This window comes from Anomalospiza imberbis, chromosome 18 (genome assembly GCF_031753505.1).
Source record: "Anomalospiza imberbis isolate Cuckoo-Finch-1a 21T00152 chromosome 18, ASM3175350v1, whole genome shotgun sequence".
In the NCBI taxonomy this organism is placed as follows: domain Eukaryota; kingdom Metazoa; phylum Chordata; class Aves; order Passeriformes; family Viduidae; genus Anomalospiza; species Anomalospiza imberbis.
In genome coordinates, this window is record NC_089698.1 from 9,371,052 (window position 1) to 9,394,371 (window position 23,320).

Consider the following 23,320-nt stretch of genomic DNA (forward strand, 5'->3'; position numbering starts at 1 on the left):
CAGTGGCAGTGCTGCCAGGGCTCCTGGTTGGGAACACAGCTGCTCCTGGCAGGAGGTTCTGAGCCCGGCTGGCTGAGACCCCACGGGCAGCATCGATGCTGAACACCATCCCAGAGCCAGACAGCTCCCTGGTGTGCTGCTGCCTGGCAGTCTGTCTGTCCCGTTCTCAGTGTGTACCTGGCTGTGCTGCTGCCTGGCAGTCTGTCTGTCCCGTTCTCAGTGTGTACCTGGCTGTGCTGCTGCCTGGCAGTCTGTCTGTCCCACCCTCAGTGTGTACCTGGCTGTGCTGCTGCCTGGCAGTCTGTCTGTCCCGTTCTCAGTGTGTACCTGGCTGTGCTGCTGCCTGGCAGTCTGTCTGTCCCACCCTCAGTGTGTACCTGGCTGTGCTGCTGCCTGGCAGTCTGTCTGTCCCGTTCTCAGTGTGTACCTGGCTGTGCTGCTGCCTGGCAGTCTGTCTGTCCCACCCTCAGTGTGTACCTGGCTGTGCTGCTGCCTGGCAGTCTGTCTGTCCCGTTCTCAGTGTGTACCTGGCTGTGCTGCTGCCTGGCAGTCTGTCTGTCCCACTCTCAGTGTGTACCTGGCTGTGCTGCTGCCTGGCAGTCTGTCTGTCCCACTCTCAGTGTGTACCTGGCTGTGCTGCTGCCTGGCAGTCTGTCTGTCCCGTTCTCAGTGTGTACCTGGCTGTGCTGCTGCCTGGCAGTCTGTCTGTCCCGTTCTCAGTGTGTACCTGGCTGTGCTGCTGCCTGGCAGTCTGTCTGTCCCACCCTCAGTGTGTACCTGGCTGTGCTGCTGCCTGGCAGTCTGTCTGTCCCACCCTCAGTGTGTACCTGGCTGTGCTGCTGCCCGGCAGTCTGTCTGTCCCCACTCTTGACCAGGACAGTCCGTGGTTGGCCTGAGAGCCTCACGGTCTGTCTCTGCCTCTCTTCCTTTCGTTTTCTTGGCTCCATAAGTTAGATCAAATGTCTTTAAAGAGCTCAATTTGAATGATGGAGCTTATAATTCCATCTCGGGAGCTGTGATGACTCGAGCTTGGTTCTTGTGGTTTATGATGTCACCGGGACCCATCGATGGAGTCGTAGCCCCATTATTCACCACTGCCCTGTTATTTATTCTGTGCAATAAATGGCTGCAGTTTAATCACCAAAGTAAATTGCTGAAGCATCTTGGTGGAAATTGTGATGTTACTGTAGTGGTTTCTATGGCAACAGCCATTCCATCAGGGAGGATGATGCAGAGGGAACCAGCAACACTGAGCACCCAGAGGACAGGAATGAGCACCAGCCTCGAGAGGGGAACCTGGGGGACAAGTCCAGACACAGCCGCAGGGGGGAAAAATACATTAACTGCTACTGGATATCACATGTAGTCTCTGGAAAACTGGGATGTGGATCTCACCAGCCATGACAGACTTGTAGCATTGATTTCATGCAGAGAGATTTTTAGGAAAAACTCCCAACTACTCAGTAGAGATGGAAAGCAAAACTATCTTTCCTGCACAGTTTTATTTTGTTTAGGTCTTTATGGTTTTTGGTTTTTTTTTTTTTTTCCTTCTCCAGTTCAGTTAGAAAAAAAAGGATTGAGGACACTTGAAGCAAATGGTTCAGAACTTCCTACAATTAAGGTGTGTGTTCAGTTTTAGTGTAGGCAACAGAAAGAGGAGACTTATCTGCACTGTCTTAATTCTTTTTGCCATGTGACCTTGTGTCTCTTGCCTTAAAAGGCCTGGTAAGATCCTGGGTTTTAGTGGTGATGGGGCATAATGTTCCTTGATAGTACATGAAGTTCCTTCTTTTTGGCAAAATACATTTACCAACATCTTTAATGCCAGATGGTCGTGGATATGCAGTTGGCATTGGAATAAACATAGGGCTGGGATGTAGTATCATAATAAAACCTTATTATAACATAATTATTATTTATTGTTTCTTACTGAAGGGATATTTATGAGATGGTTTTGTTTTCCATATCTTAAATTTCCATTCAAGCCTCAGATTTTCTGGATTTCTTTCCTTTTTTCTCTTTCTTCTTTCTCAAAAAAGTAAAATCAAAGCTTTAACTAAAACCTCTCTGTTTTTTGATTTTAAGAAAAAGGCAAGACACTTAAATTTCTCTCCTCTCCTTTCTCCTTTATTCCTCCCCACTTTCTTAATTCATTCATTTTTCTCCATGGGAAAAAAATAAGTAAAAGCCTTCTCTGTCCATCCTCTTTCAACACCTTGGGAATGCTTGCAGTTCTCAGCTCTTTTTTCTCATTTCCTCAGCTGAGCAGCCCTAGAGAAGTACCCCAGCACGTGGTATAGTGCCCTGACAGTCTGCTTCTTATGGGAAATGTCATTTTACAAGGTAACTTTTTTTTTTTTTACCTCAAACTTTATGATTTTCTACAAGGATTCATTGTTTTAAGCAACAGAACCAACATGTGTTTCTTGAGATATCACTTAGCTTTAGTAGCAGTTGAGTTTTGGTCACCAGGCTGGGCTGTCTCTGGATTCCTGCATTTATTCTGTTCTAGTAACCTGATACAGCCCAGCCAGGGAAGAACAGAAAGAAACGCCTTTTAATTTATGGTAGGTCTCAGTTCTAATCATGTAGTTGTGTAGACTTTGGCTTTATCGTGAATCATTTTTAATGACAGTTGAGGAGAAAAGAATTGAAAAGCAAATCTTACCTTTCTCATCACTGACAGCTTTTCATACCAGATCAGACTTTTTTATGGCACAGCCTTGCAGTGAGGGTAAGATGCAAAGGAAGGGCTGGACCCAAGGGTTGCCCAGCAGGAGAGCACGGAGCCTTTTCCTGCCTAGCACAAGACAGGCCTTTACAGAAGCTATTTCAGAGCTCTCTGTAAATAGAGAGCAGTTTTCCACCATGTGGATTCCTAAATATTGTCTGTGGAGTCTCCATCAGGAAACTTGTGTTTCCTTGTAGGAGACTTGATTTTATTGGTCACCTTTCAGAAGGCCCTTAGAAGTTCTCTAGGGAAATCCCTGGACAAAAGGGTGAAAAAAGTTGATGGCAAAAGCCCTCATGGACTTGAATGTAGCCAGACAGTCACTGCTTCCTTGCAGTGAGCCTGGTGACATCTCTGTGTGATCAGTCAGGGGGCTGGGGGCCACCAGGTACAGCCCCAAGGCTGCCAGAGCTCCAGAGCATTTGGACAACGCCCTTGGCACAGGTGGGATTCTTGGGGTATCTGTGCAGGGCCAGGGGTTGGACTGGGTGATCCCTTCCCACTCAGGAGATTCTGTGATTCTCTTCTATTGTATGATCCTATTTGCTTTGGAGTCTATGCTATTGGTCAGAAAATAAAATTATCTGAGGAAATTGCTGGTTTGGCATCATCTTGCCAAGAGAGCTGATTTCAAGGGTCGTGCTCCTTCAGCACAGCCCGTGGCTGTGCACTCAGGGGGTGAGCAGGGGCAGGAGGAGGCACTGCCAGGGCTGCTGAGGTGGTGCCCAGCAGAGTTAACAGGGAGATGCTCTCTCTGTAATTGGATACTGGCAGGATCCTGCAGTGCGTCTTCGTGGCCACTTCCCATCAGCACTAATGTGGCTTTCTGAAAGCTCATCCCTTTTCCTGGCATGGCCACTCTTCACTGGGGCACTTGTTAACTCCTCCACCTTTGTGTGCTTTGACCTGCATGCTCTGGGTGTGCCAAGATCCTGTGCCAGACTGGAGCTTTTCAGTGCTCCTGAAACAAACCCAAGAGATTTATTGGAGGCTGAGGGAGCAATGAGAAGCCTGCATGTTATAAATCCCACATAACCATGGGCTTCCAATGGCTTCTGTCATCCTTGTTTTTCCTCCATGACCTCCAACTTTCTCCTGTATGGAAACATTTTCAACTTAGGTTGGCTACACACTGCGTTCTTTCTGACACATTTTGACAAATTCAGTTTGATTTTGCCCTTGAGGTCTTTCTAGGCTTAATTTTATGGTTGTGGAAGGTCATCAAAAGGGTAGTGCTATTTAAAGACCAAATTGTGTCACATTTACTCATGGGACTGGTAACTCTTCCTCTTGAAGATGTCCATTCATTTCAATGGAACTACACCTGGAGTAAATGGCACCCGTTGTAAGCAGAGGCTCTGGGGCCTGTCTTACTCCTCTAACTGGACTACTCAGAGAGTAAAAGCCAAGTCCTTGGCCTCAGCATTGGTTTTCCAGCCCCTGTTGTTCTGAGATGGTTTTTTGGCCCCCTCTAGTGACTGCCCACATGGATTTATGAGTGAGATCCAACCTTTCTGTGATCAGAAACAGCCATTTCCACCCTGACCGTAAATGGCTTCAATTTTAGAAGTGGCATTCCAAATCCTGACATACCAAGTTTGCTCCCCTTTGCCCAAAACATTCTCAGGAGCATCCCATTTCCAGCTTGGTGGGGCTTGCAGTGTTGGAAGGTGTTCACAGTGGTTGAAAGAGAGTCAAACCACACAGCTGTTGATGTGGTGGCATGGCCATGGTTACACTCCCACAGCCCAAAGGTTCACCTTCTTTAGGGGAAACAGGAGGGTTTTGGTGTTACAGCTGCACTAACAAAGAAACAGCCATGGGTTGAATCATAGAATCATCCAGGCTGGAAAAGCCCACTGAGCTCATCATGTCCAACCACTGCAGGCCTACCACTAACCCATGTCCCCAGGTGCCACCTCCATGTGTTTTTTGAACACTTCCATGGATGGTGATTCCACCACTGCCCTGATCAGACTGTTCAGTCTCTGACCACCCGTTCAAGGAAGAAATTTTTCTCAATATCCAACCCGAACCTCCTCTGGAACAACTTGAGGCTGTTCCCTCTCCTCCTGTCCCTGTTCCCCGGGAGCAGACCCCAACCCCCCCGGCTGTCCCCTCCTGTCAGGAGTTGTGCAGAGCCAGAAGGTCCCCCCTGAGCCTCCTTTTCTCCAGGCTGAGCCCCTTTCCCAGCTCTCTCAGCTGCTCCTCCATGGTCTGGGATTTATGACCTTCTACTGAATTGCAGTGAAACCTGGAGTGACACTTGGAGTTGATACTGAGAAGGCATTTTTCAAAGCCTTTCTTTTTCTTATTCTTTTCATACTACTGGAACCACAAAAGAGAATTTCATTTAAAATATGAATTAGAAACTTTATACTTCTTATGGCTCAGTATTCTGGAGAAGCAGATACTTATCACATGCCTCTGTCCTTGGGGGAGTGTGCAAGGAGCTTTTGGAATAGTTTTCTGCTTTTTGGCTGATGGGGAGTGGGGCAATTACTTATTCCAAGAAGCTGGAGCCAGGCTGACAGCCTGGGGGCAGACCTGAAAGCACTGTAACACTTTAGGCTTTAGATGCTCTGAGATCTTTTAGAAACAACTGCCTTGATCTTTTAGTGCCCTGGTAAATCATTTATTCTGATCACCTGCTTACGAATTCCTCCTCACCGATCTTGTGGGATAGAATGGTCTGGGTATGCAGCTCCCAGGGCTCCAGCAGGTGAACTTCAGCCAGGGCCCCCAGAGCACCTGGCAAAGCTCCTCACTTGGGAGCAGCCTCAGTCAAGGCAGAGCTGAAATTCAAATTCCTCTGACAAACAGTGTCTGGAACTGAAGGTTTTGGATAGGATTTTTTCCCTCTCAGGTTGCAGACTGCAGTCAGGACACGCTTCCATCCCTCCTCCCACCGTGTGCCTTGCTGCTCCTTGACAATCTGTTTCAATTCCCCTTCACTCCAGCATGACCAGGTTCCCCCAGGTTACCCAGTGATTCATCTCTGTGGAATTTGGGAGTGCTGCTTCTCTGCTCCTACCCAGATTGGCAAGAGGGTTGTTAAAGCAAAGAGATTAACCAGAACCTCTTTTGGTGAATATTTAGGCTAAGAGCACTTGATGCCAAATGTTATTTTACATGTGCATTCTGACACCACACTTCACTACTGTGCCTCCCGTTCCTCTGTATGCATGGGTTTGAACACCTTTTCCAACTACAATCACATTAGAGGATCCCTGATGCTTTGGGAATGTACATGGAGAATGACTTCAAGTGGAAGCGTGTTTGGATTGTCCTATTTCTATTTCTGAAGCCCTCTCAAGGAAGCTCGCTCTCTCTTCTCACCCCATCGCTTCCGATGGGGCCGAGTCATTGCATTCCGTGTGCGCACAATGACACCTCAGAGAGACTTGGACTGTTCTCTTGTCTCACTTCCACTCTCTTCCAGGCTGGATGCACACCCTGGAGGTATGTGGTTTGTCTCAAGATATAAGACTTCCCCCCTCAGAAACTACATTACTTCAACAAGCCACAAAGGGCTGGCAAGAGGGAGAAGGATGCTCATGTTAGTGCAGCTTTCCCCTGGGATCTCTTCTACAGACTCCATGCAGCTGGAAACAGACCCTGCTGCTCCTGAATCCCATGTGTTCACAGGCACATGTTCCCTCATGCAGCATTTCAGTGATGTGTGGGTACAAACACTCACAGATACAGAAATGCCTTCCCTTTGTTGTCCTCCCGCACAAATGTAGAGCCAGGAATTCTCTGGGTGCGTGCGAACATTGCTCCCTGCAGACGCCAACCTGCAGCAGTGTCCCAGGGGGCCTGGGCCTTCTCCCCTGGGATCTGTGGACACAGGAACATTTACACACCCTGCCAAAGTGTTGCAGAAGTTGGCGGGAGCGTTGAGTAAATGGAGCCTGAAGTGACCTCTGCAGTCTGTGGCATTCACATTCTCTCCCTCTCAGGACTTTTGTTGGAGAAGCACAGAGAGAAGAAGAGAAAACAATCTTTATCTCTGCTCCTATGTTTTCCCCGTGTGGAATGTGGTTTGGAGATTGTTTACCTAGAGGTGATTACTTGATTGGATTCTGGTGAAGGTTGTTTGGGTTCAATGACCAGTCGGATCCAGCTGTGGCTTGGACTCTCAGGAGAGAGTCAGGAGTGAGTTTGTTAGATATAGTAAGTTGGAAAGTAAGTATGTAGAATAGTATAGTATCTCTTTAAATAGTATATTAATGTAATATAGTATAGTTTTAATAAAGCAAATGTTCAGCATTCCAAAGCCTTCTGATCTGGAGCCAGAGATCATAATTTCCCTGTGTCGGGTTTGTCCTCGTTCTGATATTAGTCCAGCCACTGTCCCAGGCAGGCTTGCCCTGAATTCAGAAAAGGTTGCTCAGGGCTGTGTCCAGTCAGATGTTTAAAACCTCCTGAGGCAGAGATGTGATAGCCCAGGTTTTTTCCTTATGTTCAGAGGGAACCTTTACTCTTTCAATGCTTATCCTCTCTTTTGACCTTTAATTTGTCTTTCACTCCCCTGCCACAACACCTGAGCAAAGAGCCTGGGTGTGTTTCCCTATACCTGCCATGGTATCAAGAAGGCTGCTGTAGCCGTCCCTAAAACCTGAACAGAGTGGACAAACTCCCTTCCCTCAGGGTATCTCCATGGGTCTGTGCCCCAGACCCCTGACCATCCTCTTGGTGCCTCCCTCTTGGAGATGTTGAGGTTTATCAGCATTTTACTTGTACTTGTGAGCTCACACCTGGGTATGGACCAGCTGGGGTCTAACGACTCACAGAGGGATAATTGTGTCCCTTGACCTGCTGGTACAGGTGAGTTTGCTGTGAGCTTTCCTTGATGCCAGGTGCCTGTCAGGTGCTCCTGGCTGGAATTGGACTGATAACAAATTAGTAAATAAGAAAATTAGACACTGAACTTTGCTTCTTACCAGTCTGGGCTCAGATTTAATGGATCTGAGATCTCAAGCAGTTCCATGACTCTCTTCAGGAGATCACAGTAGTTGATCCAGCTTTGGGAGAACAGGATGGATCAGATGAACTACCGGACTTCCTACATGTGTTTCATCTTTCCTCCTTTTTTTTGGCCTTGAAGATCCACTGAACATTTTACCTTTCCTTTATTTGGAGGGATTCCACCATTTGAAATTTCCTCTTCTTCCAGTGGCCAGTGTCTACACTGGTCACATCCATAACTGCCTAAATCACAGGTTTAAGATCTTGCAGTACTTAATTTGGGGAATAACTTCAGGCTCTGTAGAGATTCCTGCCTACCTATTACCTTGCAAGCCATGAGCCAAAGGGAAAGAGTATATTTTTTCAGAATTGTGGAATGATTTTGATTGGAAGGGACCTTAAAGCTCATTTGTTCCAACTTTATTGGCACGGACACCATCCACTATCCCAGGTTGCTCCAAGCCCCGTGCAGCCTGGCTTTGGACACCTCGAGGGGCAGCCACAGCTTCTCTATGACAGGGCCTCCCCACCCTCACAGGGAACAATTCCTTCCCAATATCCCATCTAACCCTGCTCTCTGGCAGTGGAAAGCCAATCCCCCTTGTGCTATCACTCCATCCATTGTCCCAAGTCCCTCTCCAACTCTCTTGGTGGCCCATTTGGTACTGGAAGAGGCTAGAAGGTCTTCCCAGAGTCTTCTGTTCTCCGGGCTGAAAATACTGTCCATGTTGATGGCTAGGGTTGCAGGTTGTGTACATCTGTGTCAGGATACACCTCTGGCATTGTGCAGTGTGACCAAACAGTCACACAAGCGCATTTTGGAATGAACACTCTAATCTGGGGAGTGATGCATGCTTTACTTTCAGGGGGCAAATCTAGATTTTCCTGCTGATGCCAAGAGTGTAAGCAACACAATTCCCACTGAGCACGTTGCCTCTGAGTGACAGTTTGAGTTCAGGGGGGTGATTGGGTTTGGCTGAGCCCTCTGCTGCTCTGAAAAGAGCAGTCAATGCCCTTGACTAGCAAGTGCCACATGAGTGATAATGGCCAGGGGCCTGGTCACTTTTCTCAGCCAGCCCCTGTGGGTTTGGGTCTGGCCAGCAGAAGCCAGACTGCTTTGGAGACAAGCATCCGTAGGAAATTTGTGTTGCTGCTCTATAGGAACTTAAATTGCAAGCCTCTCATCTGTCTCAGATACAGAGCACAGAATAAACTGTGGCCCTGGGGACGTCTGCAGGTTCCCAGGTTGCTGTTTGTGCTGTGGATCCTGGTGTAGGGTGAGGATGGGTTATGCTGCTGTTGGCAGGGGGAAAATCTGGGAGAGCTGAGGCTGCTCACACGTCTGTGTGCGTGCAGCTGTTGGTGAATGCTCGTGTTCCTGTCGGAGCTGTCTGGGGCAGAAAGGTGCGTGTGGCACTGCAGAGGTGTGTGTTATTCTCACATCCCTGCTGGCTGCAAACAATGTCATGTCCCTACCTGGACTGCAACATGACATACACCTTAAAAACAGCAGCAACATCAAGCTCCAGAGGCACGAGAGAAGGCAGAGCTGCTCTTGTTGCTCATCAGTTAGGAAACCCTGCCAGCCTCGGCAAAGCATGCCGGGACCCAAACTGCCTTTTGGACTGGGACTCAGAGAGTGAGAGAGAAGCAGTAATTTGTTTGCCATTGCCCTCAAGCCAGGAAATCCAAACCTCAAGCGTTTCCCAGGCCACAGCACACTGGAGTGGAGAGAGAGTGTCAGGGAATGGCTCACACATCCCGACAGGAGCGCACGCACACGCGCGCGCACACGCACGGAGACGGCGCCGGGGAAGGGGGATTGTTCCAGCACCACTGCGGTTAAGATGCTGAGACAATCTCGAGTTTTCAGGCCATAGCTGTCAGGATGCTTTGGTATATTCATCACCCCGCACTCCATGGTGATAAAAATTTACACAGCCAACGAAACGAAGATTAATTTCATGTGAAAAGCTGACAGAATGGCCCATGTCATTGCTTTATTTGTGCCAGCACTCAGTAACTCGGCACAAGTTCCATTGAGGTGGCAGACACCCCGTCCCCTTGAGCCATCTCGTCTCCTCTCTAATGATGCCACCGTTTTGACAAAACCAAGCAACACAGCCGGTATGTGCGAATTTGGAATTAATTTTCTTCAGAAAGGTCAAGTATGTTAATGAGCTTTTGGCTGCCTGTGTTTTCTCTCTTGGGTTTTTTCCCCTGTTATTAGGGAAAGAAGGGGAAAAAAAAGGCGAGAAATAATTACAGAAAAAAAATGAAGGAAGGAGGAAAGAAGGAAGCTGTGAGGATTTGGAAGAGGCAGGATTCAGTGTAGCTTTTCATGGCTTCTCCTTTTCCAGGGCTGAGGCAAACTAGTTGTATCAGCTCAAGCCTGTGCAGTTTGCTTGGAGCTGTTGAGTGAGGCCAGGGATGTCATGGATTGTGGAGTTGGTGTAACCTGGCACAGAGGAGGTGGATTGCACCTCCTTTGCACTCGGGGACTGATGGCAGCTCTGTGTGTTGGCAGCTGCCTTCATTTTCCATCCCGGAATGGCTGAGCTCGGCTCAGCACGAGGCTTTGTGTGCTGGGGGAGGGGAGAGCAAGGGGAGGTGAAGGAGAGAAAAAGTTCATGGGCTCCAGCTCTTGTGGCTGTTATGAAAGGAAGCTGGAAGAGAGCTCAGCAATCTGGGAGAAATCCAGATCCCCCTAATTAATGCAGCTTAGAAACAGGACAAATAGGCAGTTTCCAGAGAGGTTGTCCCCCCATGTGATTGGCTCAAGAAGTTTGAGCTAAGTGTGATGCCAGTCACCTCTCATCAAAGTATTCCCCAAATTCATGCCTTTTTTGGTGCCAGTTAGAATTTGCCACTTTCTGGCACCCTGGTGGCAGGAGCTGCCTGGATTTCTCTGGGGGTTAGGTGATGATCAATGGGAGAAGAGGTGGTGAAAACAGCAGATGCTGTGTCAGGGCATGAGGGAGTAAAGCCGGACTTTGTCAGACATGTGCCACACACACCTGGATAGGACATTTAGGGTAGGATTCATCTCACCTAATTTTAGTCTTCTTAAACACAGTATCCAGACTAAATTAATTGTCTAAATTTCCCTTCTTGTTAATGGAGAACAGTAACAAGGAACTCATATCCCACCTAATTTGAGAGAAATTCCATTCTGTCAAGGACTTTCTTTCTCATTGAATATAAAGTGAATTTAAACAATTAGTTTGGAATGAATCCCTACCTTTAAGAGGCTTAAAATTATGGGGTGTGATTTCCTCCTCATTCTCTTCTCCCTGCTCCCATTCTGGCTCTAATTTCCCTATACAGTCCAAACCAGCAGGCAGAGGAAATCCAGCGGGGCTCCCAGCACCTGTATTGGCAGGGTTCGATCAATGCTTTCACTCCAGCTTGCCCAGGCTGGCTCCAAGCTTATCCACTCCTGTGCAATCCAGCCTCTGGCTGTGATGTGGTCCTGCCTGCCTTCCCTTGCTGGAGGCAGCCCAGCACACAGATTCTGGGCATTGTCCAAAAAGCCTGTGTTGACTTTGGAGGGTGCATTTTGCCATCCTGGCTATGGTGCAAGGAGAAATGATGTAGGATGTAGCAGTGCCAGTGCCACGTGTGACATACTTCAGGGTGTCCTTAAGGAGGAATTTTCCTTAGTTTCACACCTCTCTCAGCTGTGTTGTGTGGGTCCCTGTGCGTGTTGGATCCTTGTGTGTTCCCCACATGAGTCACTCCTGGCTAGGACATGGATTTCAAAAGCACACAAGTGACCAAACTTAATGATTTTCAGCTGACTCCAAGCATTGTCCCAAACATGGAATTCCTACCCATAAACCAATGTGCTGCCCACACTCTTCCCCTTGTTCCCAGGCTCTGGGGTGTGTGTGGAGGAACGTCCTGCTCTGCTCATCCTGCTGCAAGGTAGAGGGGTACTGGGGACAGTGAGAGGAACTTCTTGGCTATCTTTCTCATATGCTTGCACAAATGGTCTCAGAACATTCATGGGCATCATCAGCACCTGTATATTTCTCTGTAGAAGTTGTTGTGTTGCTAAGTGGTTACTCTATTTCTCCTTGGAGGAAGTTTCTGTGATGGAAGGAAATTATTCGCTAAGCCCTGCTAAAGTATTTGTATAAATTTAACAATAATTATTAATCTGTGCACAGGACAAAGCGGGGACAAGAGATAACTAAAATATTTCAGTGACAAGTTATATTTTGAGTTGTCAGTTCTAGCAACAGGACACACGAAGTGAATGCACAGAGACTACCTCATTCATGGCCATGGTGGAGTGGGGAATCCCTGTCCTGTAGTTGCCTGGGATGTCAGGATAAAATCTATAAGAACTTGAATTCTTAGGGAAATTCTCACCCAGCAGCTCCCTGGGGTTTTAGCTGAACTGTGGGATATTCAGCATTTCCCAACTCTCGTGTCAAGGACCTTCCCAGCTGTGAGATGTGGTTGTGCACCCCTTCTGTGTCCTCCCCTCCCACGCTCTGCTTTCCACAGGAAGGAATCCTGGGCATGTGAGTCAGAGAGCCGTAGCATGTCCTGGCCATGTCACCAGTGGGATGATTCAGGACTGAGACAGCACAGCACACCTACCCCGTGATCTGCATGGAGCCCCTGGGACACTCAAAGCCACATTTTCTCAACGTGCCAAGCTCTTGAGAAAGCCCAACCACTTGTTTTGGTGCACAAATAGAAACACAACCCCTAAGAGCAGAAATGGAATCTAGGAGATGCTCAGGGCAGTGAGTCTGCTGTCCCCTCCTAGGATGGTGTCCCATCATCCCTGTGTTGCAGGGCTTGTTTGTGCCAACTCCTCTCAGCTTCTGTTTCTTCCTCTCCCACTGTTTCCCCCCGTGTGAGAACACTGGCACCTATTATGGGAGGTCACCACGAAGGTTACTCAGCCAGCTCCAAGGATTAAAACTTCCTGCTCTGCTCCAAAGAGCTGCCAAGTCCTCCCTCCCCACTGCTCGCCACAAACCTAGTGCCTGTTTGTCTCTCTCTCCCCTTCCCATCCCTCTTCCTACCAAGAAATCCAGATCTCTCTCCAGACAAAGTGGGAGGTCGAGACAGCCCAGCAACCTCCAGAGGCATTTTCTGGAGTACCAAAAGCACTGTGGCCCAGGGTGATGTTCTTGATGTCACTTAACAGTGTTGCCAGAAGGTGAAATGAGCCTGTCTGTCCCTCTAGAGTCTGGGACAGGTTCCCATCAGGATCTGACCCAATAGTTTGGCTCACAAAAGGCTTTTATTTCTACTGGAAAATGCCATCAAGTTTTTCTACTTGGGAGGCTGGGGGGTCCATGGATAACTGGGAGGGTTTTCTTGAAAAGTAACTAAGGAGAATGTGATTTTTTCATTAGATAGGAATTGGCACAAAGACCTGTGATTTCCTTACAAAAAAGGTGGATGGGCACAGAAATCTCTGCCCTGGGCATGACCCTGTCCCAGAGGATGCTGCCGTTGTCCCAAGGACAGTGTGGTGAGGGGGGAGCAGCCCAAGAGGACAGACCTGCCTTTGGTGGGCACCTGAGCATGTGGCAGCAGGACACAAAGAGAGCTTTGCTCACAGGAGCAGAGCATAAACCAGAAGAGAGGAGCAAATAGAACAGGATCCTGCGAGAGGGAGATGAGATCAATATGGTGGGAATGGAGGGAAGGTGGGATGGCTGCTCACTGTTTTTGTAAAGGCGGGATGCTGCTCCAAAAAGCACCGCAGAGATCAACCACATTCAAGTAAAAACATAGTTTTCTTTAAAAAAAATACAGAAGCCCTACATACTAATAGTTCAACAGGATGAGGAAAAGCTGCCTGCTCCACCCCAGTATGTGCTGAGGTCAGGTGAAACCACCACCACCCTCAGGCAGGCTTTGGACACCATGAGGGGGGTGCTTGAGTTGCCAAGGCTCCTGCTCTTAAACTAGAAGAGAAGCAGCTGCTTTTTTAGGATTTTAGCCTCTCCAGCCATGGCTCCTCTTTGCTCCTAACCCTCTTTCTTAAAGATCCCACAGGAGACTTGCCATTGTTGTTCAGGCTGCTAGGGTCACCAGCCAGGAGCTTTTGTCTTTTCCCCGAGAACCATGAGGCTGCAGTAAATGTACCTTGAGGAGTTCTTTGTGAACATTACAACTGAATTTGGCCCACTGTCTGCCAGTTTATGCTAAATGGAGACCACAGAGACCTCATTTAATGACTGGGTTTGTGTAGGTGTAAAGCTCTTTGAGGTCTCCATAAACATGGGTGTTTATTCATTTAGATTTCATTTTGATTTTCTTTTCAAATGAATTCATTAGCAGGAAGAAAGCCAAAGCCTCAGTGTTAAAAATCCAAGTCTGATTTTTGGGTTTTTTTGTTTTCTTTTAAGAAATGAAGGAAGTATATGGTCTCGGTGCTGGTCCTTCAGGGTTCCTCCATGTGTGTTCTGGAGGCTCATAGGTAAGGAAAAGCCGAGAAAAACATTGAAAGAGGAGGGCTGGGGCAGCTCCTGCCTTGTTTGATGGCACCCTGTGTTAGCTGCTCCTTCGCTTGTTAGGGATATCACATTCCAGGGATGCATTGCTGTGGGTAAGGAGTGAAGTGAGACAAATGAGAGGACAGAGGTTACACACATGAGCTGCAAGGATGTCCCCGTTTAGATGCTGGGTGGAAAATCAGATGGAGTGTGCTTGCTCCTGCCCTGGGGCTAACAGCAACAAAGGAAGAGAGCAGGGGATTTATCTAGCTGGAGTCTAATATTCCTTTGGCTGCAGCAAAGGCTGCAGCACTTCCCGACTATCGGCTGGCGCTTTCACTCACACACATCTGTGATTGATGGGCAGAGAGTATAAACACCTCATTAGTGCCATAATTCACTGGTTAGGACTCAGGCTGGGCTGTGGGAGGGAGGGGGGAAAAAAGAGTTGAGAAAGTTTATTAAAGAAAAAAAAATGGAAGAAGAAGAAGAACGGATGTAGAGGCCACACAAATCATTCCAGGGAGTTATCTGACCTGCTTTGAAAACTTTAATTGCTGATAATGGACAACCTGTTGGGTGGTATTTTATTAACACTAATAGATTTTTACGGGATATTTCTCACATTGCTCTCCCAGAGCCTGAAGAATGCATTAAATATTAAAAGTTAATGCTCTTGGTTGCTGTTTCAAGGATGCCCCACCAGTAACGAGCTTTCCCGCAAGTTAGAAACAGGGAGCAAACATGAGCTGCCTCTGCCACTTACGGCCTCTGCAATAATAATGAGGAAAATACTTGCAGCCTGTGTGCACCTTGCAGCTGAGGTTCTCAAGCCTGGCCTAAATGCCCTGTAAAGGCAGTGCCCAGAGCTGGTGATAGCAGTATCTGATCTCCAATCTTGGATTTACAAGACTTGGATTCCAGAGTCCCACGCTGAAAGCGAATGCTCATAAACTCCCATATGCTGCTTTACATTTCAGTTATTCAAAGCAGAGGCTGAACCAACAACCCATTCCTGTTTCTCAGGAGAACTCAGGTCTGAAATGGATGATATTTTTATTTAGTATGCCAAATGGTTTTTTAATAGTGCTGCTTCCACACTAATTTGTTGCAGAAATGACCCAGCTACCTGGAACAGAAACGGAAGCTTCTCTGAATGTAGGCAGCAAGAGGGGTTTTGGAGGAAGCTCTTGACATCCCAAAGTCCTGCACACAGCCTTGAACCCTGAAAGTATAGAAAAAAAGGTCACTTCTATACTGTAAAGGTACAGAAGGTACACAGGGTGCTCAGAGAAGCGGTGGCTGCCCCTGGATCCCTGGCAGTGTCCAAGGCCAGGCTGGTTGGGGCTTGGAGCAGCCTGGGATAGTGGAAGGTGTCCCTGCCCATGAAACGGGATGAGGTCACTCCATCTGTTGTCCCAAGTCCCTCTCCATCTCTCCTGGAGCCCCTTTAGCCACTGGAAGGGGCTCTAAGGTCTCATCAGAGCCTTCTCTTCTCCAGGCTGAACAATCCCAATTCTCTCAGTGAATCTGGGTCCTGGCTGGATTTGGGAGAAATTTGCTTACAGGGAATGGGGAGGAAGGGCCAGGAGACTTGGTGCAGTATTTGTTTCCAAAGGGGTAAATCCTTTTGGCTCCCGTGCTCCAGGATGTGCTTTGCTGCTGGACTCCTGCTGGTCAGCAATAAAATGGTCTCAGTTACTTAACGGGAATTGAGTGCTTGGTCACTTCTCCCCCTGCCAGCCCATCCGTTCTCCCGTCTCCCCTCCAACGACAGCTTTTCCTGATTGACCCCACAAGCTTACGAAAAACCTTTTTACTTAAACGTGTATTGACCTCAGTCTTGCTGCCCAGTGAATTATGTCACAGCTGGCTATCTGAAAGTCATCAATCAGGGCTCAGACCTCGGGAGATGTCTCCTGGTGACACAGATCCCAGCCTTCATCGATGAAGGTTGTACCAGGTGCCTTCTTGTCTCTGGCAACTGGGAGGACAACACCCTTTGTATGTTTTTTTTCTGTCATCATCCCATAGGCCCTGTGATTTTTTCCTTTCCTTTGATTTGTTTTTTATTTCCCTTCCCCATCTGTTTTTGCACTGTGTATAAAATTTCCTTCCTTGCCTCAACCTCCCCTTCAAAGAGAAAGAAAAGGAAACTGTCAAATGTGGCATCTTTTAATTCTTAGGTAGTGTTAATTTTTCCAGTCTTTTCTTCCCCCTTTCCTATTTGATTTTTGTCTTGATTCCTTGTTGTTGTTGTTTTCCCTGATGTGATTTTATGATCAGGACAAATGCACTGGACAAATGAGAAATTTAATGATACTAGAAATATTTCTCCCATATTTTGTAATGCAAAGTAATTCCAGTAGATCTTTTGCCCCATGACTTGGGATGTGCTGGCTTGTTGTCACTTTGTGGATGAGGGATGGGGAATACTCCATGAAATGTGAAGCATCACCACAAATTCAATCAGCCCTACTGTCTCTGTACAAGGATTGATCGAGCAGGAAGGAGGGGACGCAGTCCATGACAGAGTTTGTAAAAGGAAGATCTGTGTTGTATTTGACTGACATAGTAAAAATGCCATGATTTTTCAGGATTCTCTGCTCTTTTGAGGGTGAAGGGAGGCCTAGCTTGATCTTCCTCTTCTAATAAACAAGAGCAAGGCTTGAGTATCTCACGCCTTGCACAGGTGGCAGGGCCAGAAAAGGAGGGATATTTGCTTGCTTTCACACATATCAAAACAGGACTACATAAACAATTCTTTATTTTATTCTACCTGCGCTGGAATATTCTGCTAACAAAGCTGGGAAAGAAAAAGAGCATATTTTTTAGTTCTTCTAGAATTAGTAGAAATACCACTTTGGTGACAGACCCATTTCTTGTTGGAGATTTTGTAAGGCTGATTTTATATCTGTGGCACATTCCTTCAATGCACCATGTGAATTCTTCAGCTCAGGAATGCCTTGAGCTGGGGATATGTTACCTTTTTCTCTGTGTCTTGACTTTAGGAAATGCAGGCAGATAAGGCTGGTGATAGCTCTGACAATGTGCCTGATGCTGTGGCCAGACCTGGCAAGGCTGAGGTGAGGCCAGGGCTGCTGTTGGCTCCCAATGTCCCCAGGGAGGCTGTGAGGGGCCTCTGCACCTCCAGAGCTCTGGATGGAGATCAGGCCTCGAGATAACAAGGTGATGACAAGCACTTTCAGAAGTCCTGACACACAGACAGATAAAAGAAATGCAGTAATAGTGTGTAGAAATAAATCCTTCTCATTCTGCTTTTGATCTTCTGAGTCTCTTAAATATAAGAATTTTCTCATATAAGTTTCTTACATCATCCATAAGCTTATGGTCTGCATTTTAACAACCTTACAAAATATTACTAAAAGAAATGGATTCAGGCATTTGTTTTAAAGACACCAGATTAAGCACTATCTCTATTTAGATTAAAATCCTCCCCCACAAGGTTTGCAGTATAATATCTGTGGTACTGGCATGTGCAGCACTGCCCAAAGAATGGAGCTGGCTGGAAATTCCCTCATCTGCATAAATGCAAATGACTAAAGAAGTTGGACTGGTGGGAGAAAAATTAGTAGATTGTGGATTTTATTCTTCCTTTATTGATGTAAATTGCAGGCATGTGTAATGATATTTGTGATTTTAAAGTAGGCTGTGTCCCTTCAAAGAAAATGTGAGCTCATAAATCCTGGGAGATTAGAGATCCTGAGGCCCGATGTGGCAACGGCTCCGGGTTTATGGCATTCCTCAAGACAGCCAGGATAGGATGTTCTGTGACCTGGCTTTTATGAAGATCAAAAGGCTCCAAACTGTTGAGAATAAGATTTTCACATCATGCAGGGGGAGACACCAAGCTGTCAAATGGGAGGAGGCTCTTTGAAGTGTGGAGATAAGGACCCTGCTAACCTTCAGTCAGGTATGAAAGCCATTTCCAGCGGTACGGGAGCGTGTCCTTCCACTGGACCCTTCACGGAATAGCCCAGCTGAGTTCATTCAGGTAAACACCTGGCAGTGTCTCAGCCACAAGGAATGCTTGAAGAGGACTAAAAGGACTGGGAAAATGTAACAACTAATGTACTGGGGAGGTGGGAATTATATATGTTAATATTTCTGGGACCAACAAGCCTGAGTCCAGCAGAGCTCCCACTCTGAGAGCTGGAATCACAAGTGTGCTCCTGTGTGGATTATCTGTGTCTGGGCATGAGGAGCAGGTGGGAGTGCTCACAGAGAGCTTCTGGCTGGGAGAGGGCTGGAGAGAGACACAAAGTACCTCACACCTCTGTGTTCTGGCCAGGAAGCTGAGCCAGTGCAGGGACAGCAATTCACTGCTGCTGTGGGCCAGGGAGAGCTTGTCACTGGCAGGGAAGAGCTGTGGGAGAAGCATTTGTGGAGCACAGCACCACTTTTCTGGCTGTCCCAGAGCTCCCCATCTAGCACAAACACTGATATGTTTGTTCATTCCCTTCTCAGATTCCTCAGAGGGGCTGGCATTGGCAGCTGCATCATCGTGGTGCCTTGAGAAAGCACTTCTGCACAGTATTTCTCATGTAAGCAAAAGCTCTCAGCACTGAAAATCTTCCCAAAAAAGTATTCCCCTGAGCTGGTAAGAATAATTTCTGGTCACATTTATAGAAGTTTAAATGGCATCTAGACAAGATAAATATCCTAAGTGTTTTGTCATCTTTGTGCTGATGAACTAAGGATATATTTTCTTTTGCAAAATGACTTTCTAAAAGAAAACAGCTAAACAAGACAGAATAAAAATAAAATTTCATGACAGATGCTGTTGATACATGTGTTTCCTCTGAAATAAGCTCAGTCCTTGGCTGACAATAAAATAGTAATTGTCCTTGGCCAACATCTTGAAAGCTGAAGGTGGAAACAGAGTGGTGGGAATCATATGGCTTTATAATTCATGTCCAAGCATTGAATTCCCTCACAACAACATAGTTTCTTTTTAAAACTTGTCCTAATTATCACAGCTCACATTGATACTCTAGGAACTGTTCTACATAGAATCAGTCATAAATAACTTGATAATCTGGTTCTCCTTGGAAAATGCCATTTCCTGTTGGAAATGGTTAAGGAAATGACAATGATTTAGTTCCTTTATGTCTTCTTCAGAGAAGTAGTCATGGGTTTTATAGAGGAGTTATTTTTCTTGTCCAATGATTTTTTGTTTCTTTTACATTCATGTTTAATTGTGTATTAGACTTTTCCAATATATTTTAGTGAGTCCAGAGGAAATTCTGCAGGGAATATTGAGATTCTGAGGGATCTCTTCCAAAGCAAAACACAATTAATGAATGAATGAAGTTCTACCAAATGGAACTTCCATTCTTTCCCTCATCCCAACAGTCCTGTTACACTCAGAGGCTGACCTATGTGTGGGTTACAAACATTCCAGCAGTAGGATTGCAGAGGGAGCTCCTCATTTCTCTGAGCAGAGTTTGTTTCTTCTTTACTCCTGACTGTCCAGGTTTTCTTTTTCATCCTTCTCAAAGTAGCAATTTCCCAAATAGCAGAGAAGAGAGGAGTGTGTTGTCACCCTTGCACTCAGCAGTGTAATGGGAAGGATCCTGCTCTAACGGGCCCACAGGTCTGATTCACAAGGAAATTGCTGTGTCCCTGTAGCCTTTTAATTGTAGGGTTTCAAACCTAAGTATAGAGACATACATCAACTATTACACTGTCATTTAATCTGGAGTAAATCCAGTGTGAACCCTGAGTGCCTGGAGCTGGTCCAGCTGAGTGGCAGGAACAGAGCTGAGAGTCCTGCTAAACACCACAGGATTCCTGGGATTTGCAGGGCATCTGTTCTGCTGCCCTTGTAGTCCCTTGGGCTGCTCTGGAGGAGCTCCTGGGTGTCTGGTGATTTTATTAGGGCCTGGCACAAGAGAAGTAGGAGCTTGTCAGTGTGGTCCCAGCAGAAAAGCTGCTGTGAAAAAACCTTTCTGTGGGCTCTGAAATCTGAACTGCAGCCAATTCCAGCTGAGGGATGTGACAGTCACCTTTTGCTGTGAATTGCCATCTGAACAATGACGATGTTGTGTGGTTTGAAGGGACGGGGAGCAGTGGGAAGGAGAAGTGTCTGTCAGGGCTGGGACTGGGCTCTGGGAGGGAGCAGCCCAGGCCCTCAGCCTTTCCTAAGCTTCCACCTCAACACCCACAGTTGGACATGTTTTAAGGGGACACATGTGCATCCCAAATTTTCTACTTTGGCAAGCTCAGTTTGGCTGGGCCATCTGGCCATGCTTCTGCTCCTTTGAAAGCTTTGCCTGATTAAAGAGTCCTGGGAGCTCAAGAAGGAAAGTCGCAGGAGGGGAACAGGAAGGGGGCTTGCTAAGAGATGTGCTATTCCCTAATTAAATAATAGTTAAGAGGAGCTCACAGCTTGTAACAACCAGGGAGATTCTGCTGCTAATATTCACTGCAAAGCTGCTCTTCCCAGGGCCATGCTTCCCATCCCCAAACCCAGCTGTGGCGTGCATGTGCTGCACAGCTCTCCCAAAGCCCTGTCACGGAGGGTGAGAGTTGGAATATATTCATCCAAATTACAACATCTCATCTTTTGTTTGCAATTTGTTGGGACAAACAGCTCTCCTGTTACTATTTATGATTTGCCACTCCTGTAAGAGCCCAGCTGAAGTCACTGCACTGAATCTGAGCTGCTTTGGTCTGAGAAATGCTTGAATTAACAGTACAGTGAATGTGGAGAGGAGCAGAGGAGGAGAGAGAGGCTGGTACCTGTTGTGTCCCTTTTACAGCTGGGGAGCTGAGGCCTGGCAATGGAACAATTTGCTGTCAGTCTGCAAGAGAGGTGATGGCAGGATCAAGACAGCAAGTCAGCTCTTCTCCATTCGAGGCAGAAACACCTTTTTTGACCCATATTTTTGATGACAAATGAAATACCCAGCCTGAGAAATGGCTGGTTTAAAGGTCAGTGATATTAATGAACCAGGTCCTGCTCCTACATAAGCATATTGGAGGTGAGGGCTGCTCTTTTCCTGCCCAGGAAAAGAGCATCTCAGCATTCCCAGTGCATCTCAGACATCTCAGGTTTACTATTTGTGAGGGTTTTGCTTGGACTCTTGGTCCAACCACAGATACTACTCCAATGAGGTGAAATCCTGGTAGAGTGTCTGAAGCACTGATATCCCATGAGGACAAAACCATGCACAAAAAGGCATATGTAGGGAAGCCAAGCACAGATAAAGCTCCAACAGCACTAGACAGTTATTCAAACTCTTCAGCTACAGGTTTAGAGTAACCCTGATTTTCGGGTACCCTACCTGAGATGCATAAGGGCTGATATTCAGGATTCCTGTGGGTTCTGAGGTCTAAGGGATTTTTTTGGGTCTGATTGTTGTGAAACTTTTGGTCTAATCATGGACCTTGTATTTTTATCTTATCCTGGCAAAAAAAGTGTTCCAACAGACTTCAGGAATTTTTCATGGGCTTTGTTCTGGCCTAAAATATGATCTGCCCCAGCCATGGATACAAAGCCCAACAGTCCTTTGGGTTTATCTAAGTAAAGGGCCTTACACGGAGAATGAGAACATTCCCAGTTAGGTTTGTGTTCTTGTAAGGAATAGAAATCATTAAAATCTGGGGACAGGGAGGTGTTACTAGTGAAAGGAGCTGGGTTACTTCAGAGCCAGGTTAAACCAAAGCTGGCAACAAGGCATTGCCTAGGTTTCCCTACAGACTCAGATTTTAGATTAACTGAACCAACACCCTGCTTGGGGTGACAGCCTGGTGTAACACATTGATGGCCAAGAGATAGAAATAAACAGAAGTAGTAGTTGACTTTTTCCAAAAAGAGCAAGGAAATACTCAGATAAACAGATGTGTAACCCCAACCATCGAGACATCAACTTCTCTTCTTCACTCTGCTCTCAGTTTGTTGTATGGATGTGGCATAAATGTCTTCACAAATCTGTTACAAGCCACAGATAGTTTTGTCTGTCCAGCACTGCGGTGCAGTAAAAAGCAATACAAATGCTATTTGCTGTTTGCTAAAGTAAGGAGTGAGGTGAAAAAGCTCCACTGCAAGATGAAGCAACGTGTAGAGGCTACACCATATTCCAAGAGGCTGTCTATACCCATCTCCCATGGGTTAGGACTGTGCCATTGCAATTCTTTATGAGAAAAACCTTGTAGCATCCCTCATTCCTTTGGTCCACACTAGGAGCAGATGTTGGGAGAGTATCCAGGCCTGTATTACTCTTAGAAGAGGCCATATGTATAAATGCCCCTTTTTTGTACAGCTGTAATACACAGTGTATGCACCTTATTATCAGAGAGAGATCCAGAGCACGGGGTACAGTATAACCAGGATAAAGCAGAGTCTCAGGAGATTTCTCCCCATTCAGAAAAGCTGAAAGAATTTTGTTTGGAAAGCCAGACTTGGGAGGAAAAGAACAGGGGTGAGGAAGGAGGAACCACTTTAAGTGTAAAAATGTCTGAAGGGAGTAGGGAAGTGCAAGGTTTCAAGGCTATGTGAGCAAGTGTCATGTGCAGGGATAAGAGAGCCTGGATTTAGACTAGAGATGAGCCAACAGGCAAAGAATTTGCTTCAGACAGAGTTCTTCCTAAACCCTGTGTGCTACTACAGCTAACAATCATGTCAATAGGGTTTAAAAGGTGCTTCAGAGGAATTGGGAAGCAAAGAAAAATAAGGTGGGTGGCTGAGGTAGGAATGGAAAGTCCAGTGGTTACTGAGTGAGGCTTGAGTGTGATGAGAATCCTGGCTGTGCTCCAGTACAAGATTTCCTATCACATTAATTATATTGCAATGGGCTCCAGGGTTTTCAGTGATTCAGACTTGTTGTATCAAAAATGTTACACAGACATCAGTGGTGGGGTAAGAGATAATCTTGCTGTGTTGTCTCCCAGCCTTCCACAAAGATTCCCTCAAAGAAGAAGCCTGAGATTCCTTGATGCTATTCCCTCTGTGCAAGTGAGCAGGAAGGGAGTGATCTACAGGGAACAAGGAATGATCAGTTCTGGGAAGTGTCATGTTTCTCTCAAAAATTAACTGCATCCCCTTCCCTTTCATTAAAATACATATAATCTTGGATGGCATTTTTGTAACACTGGAAGGTGTTATTAGAAAAGTGTTTCTTGC

At 46.6% G+C, this 23,320-nt stretch overlaps 1 long non-coding RNA gene across 2 annotated transcripts in view; it reads left to right on the top strand.

Moving 5' to 3' along the window:
• Positions 1-23,170, top strand: part of LOC137484785 (uncharacterized) — a 62,803-nt gene extending 39,633 nt beyond the window's left edge. For both annotated transcript variants that reach the window (XR_011005032.1, XR_011005033.1), the window contains 3 exons: positions 18,031-18,187; positions 18,661-18,793; positions 23,089-23,170. This is a non-coding gene — a long non-coding RNA (uncharacterized lncRNA). The remainder of the gene's footprint in view (positions 1-18,030; positions 18,188-18,660; positions 18,794-23,088) is intronic.
• Positions 23,171-23,320: the final 150 nt, after the last annotated feature.